Source organism: Capsicum annuum, chromosome 3 (assembly GCF_002878395.1).
Source record: "Capsicum annuum cultivar UCD-10X-F1 chromosome 3, UCD10Xv1.1, whole genome shotgun sequence".
In the NCBI taxonomy this organism is placed as follows: Eukaryota; Viridiplantae; Streptophyta; class Magnoliopsida; order Solanales; family Solanaceae; genus Capsicum; species Capsicum annuum.
This window is the reverse complement of record NC_061113.1, coordinates 43,931,691-43,939,846: the sequence shown is the minus strand read 5'-3', so window position 1 is coordinate 43,939,846 and position 8,156 is coordinate 43,931,691. Positions and strand designations below refer to the sequence as shown.

Genomic DNA, 8,156 nt, shown 5'->3' with positions numbered 1-8,156 from the left:
CATCAACTATTCCTATTTTTTTTAAAATATACTTGACACAATACCAACATTCTTCTCTCTCCTAATAGAATGTCATGTCACATTTTTTTTTAACAATACATAAAAGAGTGTTTATGTCTCTATAAGCATTAACTTCTTTTAAATATTCAATCAAAACATTTATCTGATTTTTGAATAAACAACTTTTTTTACATATTCAATCAAACTATTTACCTAATTTTTGAAGATTTCAAAGCTGTAACGGTGAACAAGTGTACATGTTGTTATACTTTTAGTAGTTCAATACATTATTTTCTGTACGGGAATCTAGTTACTTCAATTTCATACCGAAAATCTTTATTCTCTATTTCATTCACGAGTATTTGCATGAACGTCAACTTCTCTTCATACAAAAAATTAGTCTTTCTCTTATCAAAAGAAAAAATTAAATTAGTTTTTTGGAGCTAATCAGGAAGACAAAACATAATAACAAATTTTCTTCACTGTTTTACCAAATTATATGCACAAACAAATTTAGCCTTCAAAATAACAAATTATACCATCAATACTTCAAAAAAGTGTCACAACTTGCTATAATTTACAGTTAAATAATGTTTTATAGGCAAGTGGCAACATCACACTGTACCACGCCATAATATGACCACGGAGACGTGTCTAAATAAGTGCTTCACATAACTAACAAAAGAAACTAATGCATAATCCCTATATTTTACTAAAGTTTCTCTTCTTCTTCTTCTTCAACAAAACTACATAATTCGTCATGACTTCTCTTTCAAAGTGGCTTCCTTTCTTTGCTGTAAAAGAAGGTCAATCAATAGATTCAACATGCACACCTCCCTGAGCCAAATACAATTAAGCAATGAAATTAATGGGAAAAAAATCATAACTTTGCAATAAATTAACTGAAAAAAAATAAATCAAGAATTCATTACGTGAGTTCTAGTTGACTACTTTGTTAAGTTCAAATCCATTTGTGAATCTACCCAAATTTCTGGATGATAAAATTTAGAATAATCCCACAAATCATCATTTTCAGCTTGTTCTTTGACTGATCTGAAGATTGATTTAAAGAAGCGTCAACAACCTTTTTGAGCACATAGAGATGCAAGAAATTTATAAACATTAGAGGTATAAGGTGCAATGGTTTTGTGATAAAATGCAGGATTACTTATCCTACGTTTGGATGAAGGCATTTCTTAGTCCCGAAATTATTTAAGTGATGGAATTAGTTATCACCTATGGTGGAATAACTAATCGTTGGATTAGTTATCCCGGAATAACTTATTCTAGTTATTTCAACCAAATAACCCCTTAAGAGTAAATGCCTCCCATGTTCTACACAGACTATAGACACAAACACATAACACAGATTCAAACAAAAGAATATCCCATTAAAAAACAAGCAAAAAAAATTCTAAATTTTAAGAAAATTACTCCAATATCACATTGAGTATTCAAATTATTTCACAATTTAAACTTCAAAGATTGAAAAAAAAGGTTGAATTTTACCTCGTGACGATCTCTTGGTCGACATCAAAGGTATACAGAGGCTAGGGATACAATCTATTCTGCAAATTTATTAATTTATTCGTTGAAGAACCCACAATTTCCTCAAAAAACTAGAGGATTCCATGTTAGAAGTTGCCTCAGAACCCTAGAAAACTTTTTCGGACAGAAAAATATGCCTTTTTGTAATCTTCTCTCTGGTAAAAGATCGGTGGTTTAAAAAGTTAAAAAATTTATTATTTAAAAAGAAAAATGTGACATGGCATATGTGACATGGCATCCTATTAGAAGAAAGAATGATGTTGATATTATGTCAAGTATATTTTGAGGAAAATAGAAATAGTTGGGTGATATTATGGTCCTAAAAGAAACAAAAATGATATTATAAGGCAAATTCCCTAACATGGGTGACTATTTAGGGAATTTACTCAAATAAAACTCTATTAAGAAAATGCTTCTATTAATATTGAGATTCACATTAAACTAGAGAAAAAATTGATTTACTTATTGAAAAAATATGATTGATGCGCATCTAACTTGATTTGGTTGCATGTCTAGATTGATGAATGCTTAATTTTCTAACCCTCAACTTTTACACTATTTTTGTCACCATATTTGTGCGTATATAACTTTTTCACTATTGTTGGATCCTCATCTAACTTTTTCTTTATTTTCATTTAAGCCATTCTTTAGTGTCAAAATTTTTGCTCAGACAAGAATTATTTTCATCAAAACTAAAGCTTTGTGATCACTATTGTATTATTTTGTTGTAGTTTATAGGTCGTAGATAAATTTACAAGTGGTAGATGTATGTCAGTTGACTTTGGAGATTTTTTTTAGGTGAAGGTTAGGTTTAGTTGTATTATTTTGATATCTCTATTTTCGTATTATTTTTTTATAGTTTACCAGTGGTAGATGAGTGTCAGACGACTTTGAAGAAATTTTTGTGAAAATATTAGATTTTATCATATTGTTGAGTTAATCGTATTGTTTTGTTACAGTTTACAGGTGATAGATGAATGTCAATCAGCTTTGAGATTTTTTTTTGGTAAAGGTTAGGTTTAATTAAATAAATTCTCCAAAAGATATTGAATTTAATTATTATATTCATCTTTATTATTTAAACAACTATCCTATTTAGTGTAACGTTTGAACTCAATAAAGTAAGGTATACGGGCGAGACGCGTACACCTAAACTAGTAAATCAAATAATCCCAACGTCCTACGTTGTAAACTTTGTTTGAGTTTTCAGATTTCAAAGGACCCCAAAATGCGAGGTGTATATGCGTACTCATGCCACCATATACGAGGTATATTTTATAACTATCATTATTACTTTTTATTGGTATCAACAATTACTACTACTATTTTAATTATTATTATTATTATTATTATTATTATTATTATTATTATTATTATTATGGTTTATACATTATTTCAACTCTTTCACCTGTTATCACGTTTATTTATTTATTATTATTATTACGAAAAAGGCTCAAAAATACCTCTGAACTATTTGAAATAGCTCAAAAATGCCCCTCGTTAGATTTTTGGCTCAAAAATATCCCTCCATTAAATATTTGGCTCAAAAATACCCCTCCCTCTAACGGAATTCGAAAAAGGATCAAAATTACCCCTGAACTATCTGAAATGGGTCAAAAATATCCCTCTGTTAAATATTTGGCTCAAAAATACCCCTCCTCTTAACGAAATTAAATTATTTCGATTGAATTAAACCCTAACTTTAACTTTTTAACCCTAATACTTTAATTTTTTTTTACATAAAAGTATTTTTTTTAATTTTAAAAATAAGCTAATGAAAAAAAGTAGTTGAATTATAATATAAATTGGTTGAATTTGATTTGAAAAATAAACATACATTTATTCTAAAAAGGTATTTTCACTTTACATCTTTTTAATCTTTAAAGAAATTAACGAAATACAAATTTTCAATTAAAGAAATTAACGAAATAAAAATTAAATGATAAACTTTATATAAATTAACGAAATAATCGAAATAATTTAATTTCGTTAAATACCCCTCTGTTAAATATTTGGCTCAAAAATACCCCTCCTCTTAACGAAATTAAATTATTTTGATTGAATTAAACCCTAACTTTAACTTTTTAATCCTAATACTTTATTTTTTTTTTATATAAAAGTATTTTTTAAATTTTAAAATAAGATAATGAAAAAAAGTATTTGAATTATAATATAAATTGGTTGAATTTGATTTGAAAAATAAACATACATTTATTCTAAAACGGTATTTTCACTTTACATCTTTTTAATCTTTAAAGAACTTTACGAAATTAACGAAATATAAATTTTCACTTAAAGAAATTACCGAAATATAAATTAAATGATGAACTTTATATAAATTAACGAAATAATCGAAATAATTTAATTTCATTAAATACCCCTCTGATAAATATTTGGCTCAAAAATACCCTCCCCTTAACGAAATTAAATTATTTCGATTGACTTAAACCCTAACTTTAACTTTTTAACCCTAATACTTTAATTTTTATACATAAATGTATTTTTTTAATTTTAAAAATAAGATAATGAAAAAAAGTATTTGAATTATAATATAAATTGGTTGAATTTGATTTGAAAAATAAACATACATTTATTCTAAAAAAGTATTTTCAGTTTACATCTTTTTAATCTTTAAAGAAATTAATGAAATATAAATTTTCACTTAAAAAAATTAATGAAATATAAATTAAATGATGAACTTTATATAAATTAGCGAAATAATTGAAATAATTTAATTTCGTTAAGGGGGGTATTTTTGAGCCAAATATTTAACAGAGGGGTATTTTTGATCCTTTTTCGAATTCCATTTGAGGGAGGGGTATTTTTGAGCCAAATATTTAACGGAGGGGTATTTTTTAGCCAAAAATCTAACAAAGGGCATTTTTGAGCTCGGATAGTTCAGGGGTATTTTTGAACCTTTTCCGTTATTATTATTATTATTTTTTATTTTTTTTATTTTTTTATTCCCACATATTCATAATCTTTCACATATTTTTTACATACTCTTAAATATACATTTCGTAAATAAATTCTCACGCCACAAAAATTCTTTTATTTACTCTATAATAATTGAAGTTATATACTTAAATTCGCATATCTCTAAATTATCTTATAAAATTATAAGACTTTTAACTTTCTAATATATGCGTGAATTATATTATCACTTTTTTTTCATATTTAAAATACACGTATATATCTGCAATAATTATATTACTTCCTTGTTTATGATAGTGTCACGTTTGCTATCTTAAGTTTTTTTTCCTTTATATATATATATATATATATATAAAGAATTCCTTATCATCATTTTAGCAAATAACGAAGCAATAATTTTTTCTAAACTGGGTTTAAGGACTATCTTCGGATAGGCTCTGAGGGGTGCTTAACACCTTTCCCTTGAGCAACCAAAATCCTTACTCAGAATCTCAAAATATGTTTAATAGACCTAGAGCTGGCAATTTCAGTTCATATTTGTGAAAAGAGTCGATTTAACCCATATTTATTGAATTGGATCACTCATATTTTAAATGGGTAAATATGGACTTCAACTAATTTTAAAAGCTCATACAAATATGGACAAAATGGGTAAAATATGGGTACCCATTTAAACACAGAGATCACCCATTTATGCTTAAAATTTCAGTTTTTTTTTCTTTTCTATTTTTTTTCTTTCTTTTTTCTTTAATTTACTTTTTTGCTTTTTCATTTTATTTTTATTTTTTACTCATTTCTAGTAAAAAAAAAAAATTCTTTCTCATTTTTTCATCTATTTTTTTTCTTTATATTTTTTTCGTTTTCCCCTTTCTCATTCTTATTTCATCATTCATATTCGCTTGAGACCTATATGGGTTAATTAATTTAAACTTCTAATTATTTTATTTAGCCTATACAGTTTATAGCATCTCTTATCAATTAAATATAATTCATTGTCTCACTTCTTTATTATTATTTTTTTCTATCTTTTATTTCTTTTTCTTTCTTTTTTTAATTTCCAATTTTTTTTTTTTGTTTTTTCTTTCTTTTTCCTTTAATTTATTATTTTTTCTTTTCTTTTTTCTTTAATTTACTTTTTTTTCTTTTTCATTTTTTGTTTTTTCCACTTATTTTTTACTCGTTTCTTACACTTTTTTCTTTCTTCTATTTCATCAATTTTATTTCTTTTTTCTTCGCATTTTTTTTTGTATTTCCGTTTTCCCCCTTTTCATTCTTGGTTCGTCATTTTTGTCATTTTTCTTCTTTTTTTTATATTTTTTTCCTCATCTTTTTTTCATTGCTTTTTATATTTTATAATTTTTTTTACTTTAAATTTATTTGTATCGTACTATATATTTCAAATAATTTTATTATTTGTATTTGAATAGTTTAGTTATCAATTTGTACAATTTATCATTTGTATTTATATACAAATAAGTGTATGAATTAATTGTATTTTCTCGAGATTAAAATATATAAATATACAATGTATCATTCAATGCAAATGTGTCATTAGTATTTGTATATCAATTTGCGACTGCTAAAGATATTTAGTTTGATGAATGTAATCCCAAGATCTTCTAGGATAATATCTTTGTATCTGTCCATTAGGTGGAGTCCACTTGAGTGTACTTACACAAATTATAAATATTGGGTGAATATAAATCAATATGCGCTGAGGGTATTTTCGTTATCATAAAAAAAATCAATAATAGAAAATAAAAAGAAAGAGATGTAAAGTTAGAGATGGAAGAGAGAAAAAAGGCGTAAAGAAAGAATTGAAAAAAAAAATACAAAAAAAATAATAAAAAAGGAGAAAAGGAAAAAGAAAAAAATGATGGTAAATACAAATATACTGAGTGGTTATGATATTTCAGTCATCATCCGTAATTTATACTCGACTTAACCATGTTCTTCAAAAAAAAAATATAAAACATAAAATACAACGAAAAAAGAAAAAAATGAGAAAGAAGTAAAAATAAAACAAAATAAAAAATAGAAAAAAAGGAGACTAAAAAGGAAAAGAAAAAAAGAAAAAAGAAAAAAGAAAGAGAAGCAATGGGTAGAGAGAGAAGAGAGAGAAAAAAAGAAATGAAAAAATAAAAAAAAATAAAACTAGAGGCTACATATAGAAGAGAGAGAAAAAAAACTAAAAAGAAAAAAACTAAAAAAAAAACATACGAAAAAAAAGTCAAGTTGATATGATATAGAAGTTTTATGTTTTTTATTTTAGGAGTTAAAGTGGGTTGGACCATTTTTACTCAATTCATATTTGACCAAATCCATATTTACCCATATTTATATGGGCGGATTGCAATCCAAACTATTTTTGCTCGATCCATATTTAACCCGTCCAAATTCAATCCAATCCGCCCGTTTGCCACCCCTAAATAGACCAAAACAGAGTTTAACGTAAAAATAATTTTTCCTAATTTTCCTAAAAAGTTAGGTGGCGATGATTTTCAAAACCTGAGAGTCACAACGATCACCACATGTTGTGTGCTGTTTCGATCGGTTCGAAATAGAACGTGACAAAATGGCAACTCTGCTAGGGATGTTGAACTTAGGTTTTCACCTTAACACGCTTAGTTTAGGCTTTCCATGCTTTTATGCGTTATTTGCTTTACATGTATTTATATCATGCTTTGTGTGAAAGGACACAAGCCATATCCAAACTTGCATTCCTTATTGTATAAATAACAATACTTATTACTGCTTTATCACTTGCACTTCTCCTATCGAGTCTTGGCCGTACACAATCACACACTAAACACGCGAGGGGTGTACTGCACTCCTCCAAACCTTTTTTGGATTCCTTAATTTCAGAGTCGGTGCAATTAGGTTAGTGTATCTTCTCGCAGCTCCTCAGTCCTACTCTTAACATTTAGGAAAAAATTTCACTCTAGAAATAGGACATACTGCATAAACCTTAGGCAGGATGGCTCAAGGCATCATTTTCGCAGTTAGGAAGCCATCCTTTATGTCAATGGGTTCTTTGTAAACCCAACGACGCCATCTGTGTAAAAATGACTAATTGATCCAAATGTTAAGACTGTAATAGATTCAAGACATTAAACTTACCCTCCTTTCTCTTTACAGATGGAAATCAACCAGTATATTGCAAACATCCAAATGATGTCCGATGTTCCACAGATCCTAAGGTACTGATGGGGAACATTTGGGTGGCCCACGGGGAAGAAGTGATGACTCATTTGGGATCGTTGACAGATTTAATAGAGCTGAGGACGAATGAGTTATTCATTCGATTGATGTCGAATTTTGGAATCCGACCACAGTTACTTTTATATTCACAGACTTCGAGATTACACCCACTTTGGAAGAAATTAGCCAAATTGCTAACTTACAGTTGGTGGGGCGGGCACCTTTGGTCCCACAGACTACTTCTTAAAGCATTTTTCTTTGTTGGATGGGATTGAGAGTTGGCCCAGGTTTAATGGTCGAGGTAGGCTGGATAATCTTGAGATATCTTTTTGAGAGGTTTGGCCGGAGAGAAAGCTACGATCAATTTCAAAGCAAATTTTTCTTTTCTAGAATCGACTAGGAAAGGCACAGAGCCATCATCTTCATGGTGGCATTCCTGAGCATCATGGTATTTCCAATGAGAGGGAACCAAA

General features: G+C 27.8%; 1 long non-coding RNA gene across 1 annotated transcript; it reads right to left on the bottom strand.

Annotated features, from left to right (window-relative positions):
• Nucleotides 1-545: 545 nt before the first annotated feature.
• Nucleotides 546-2,186, bottom strand: LOC124896525. The gene is made up of 2 exons (XR_007052900.1): nt 1,510-2,186; nt 546-837 (listed from the first exon to the last, which is right to left on the bottom strand). It is a non-coding gene; the product is annotated as an uncharacterized LOC124896525 (long non-coding RNA).
• Nucleotides 2,187-8,156: the final 5,970 nt, after the last annotated feature.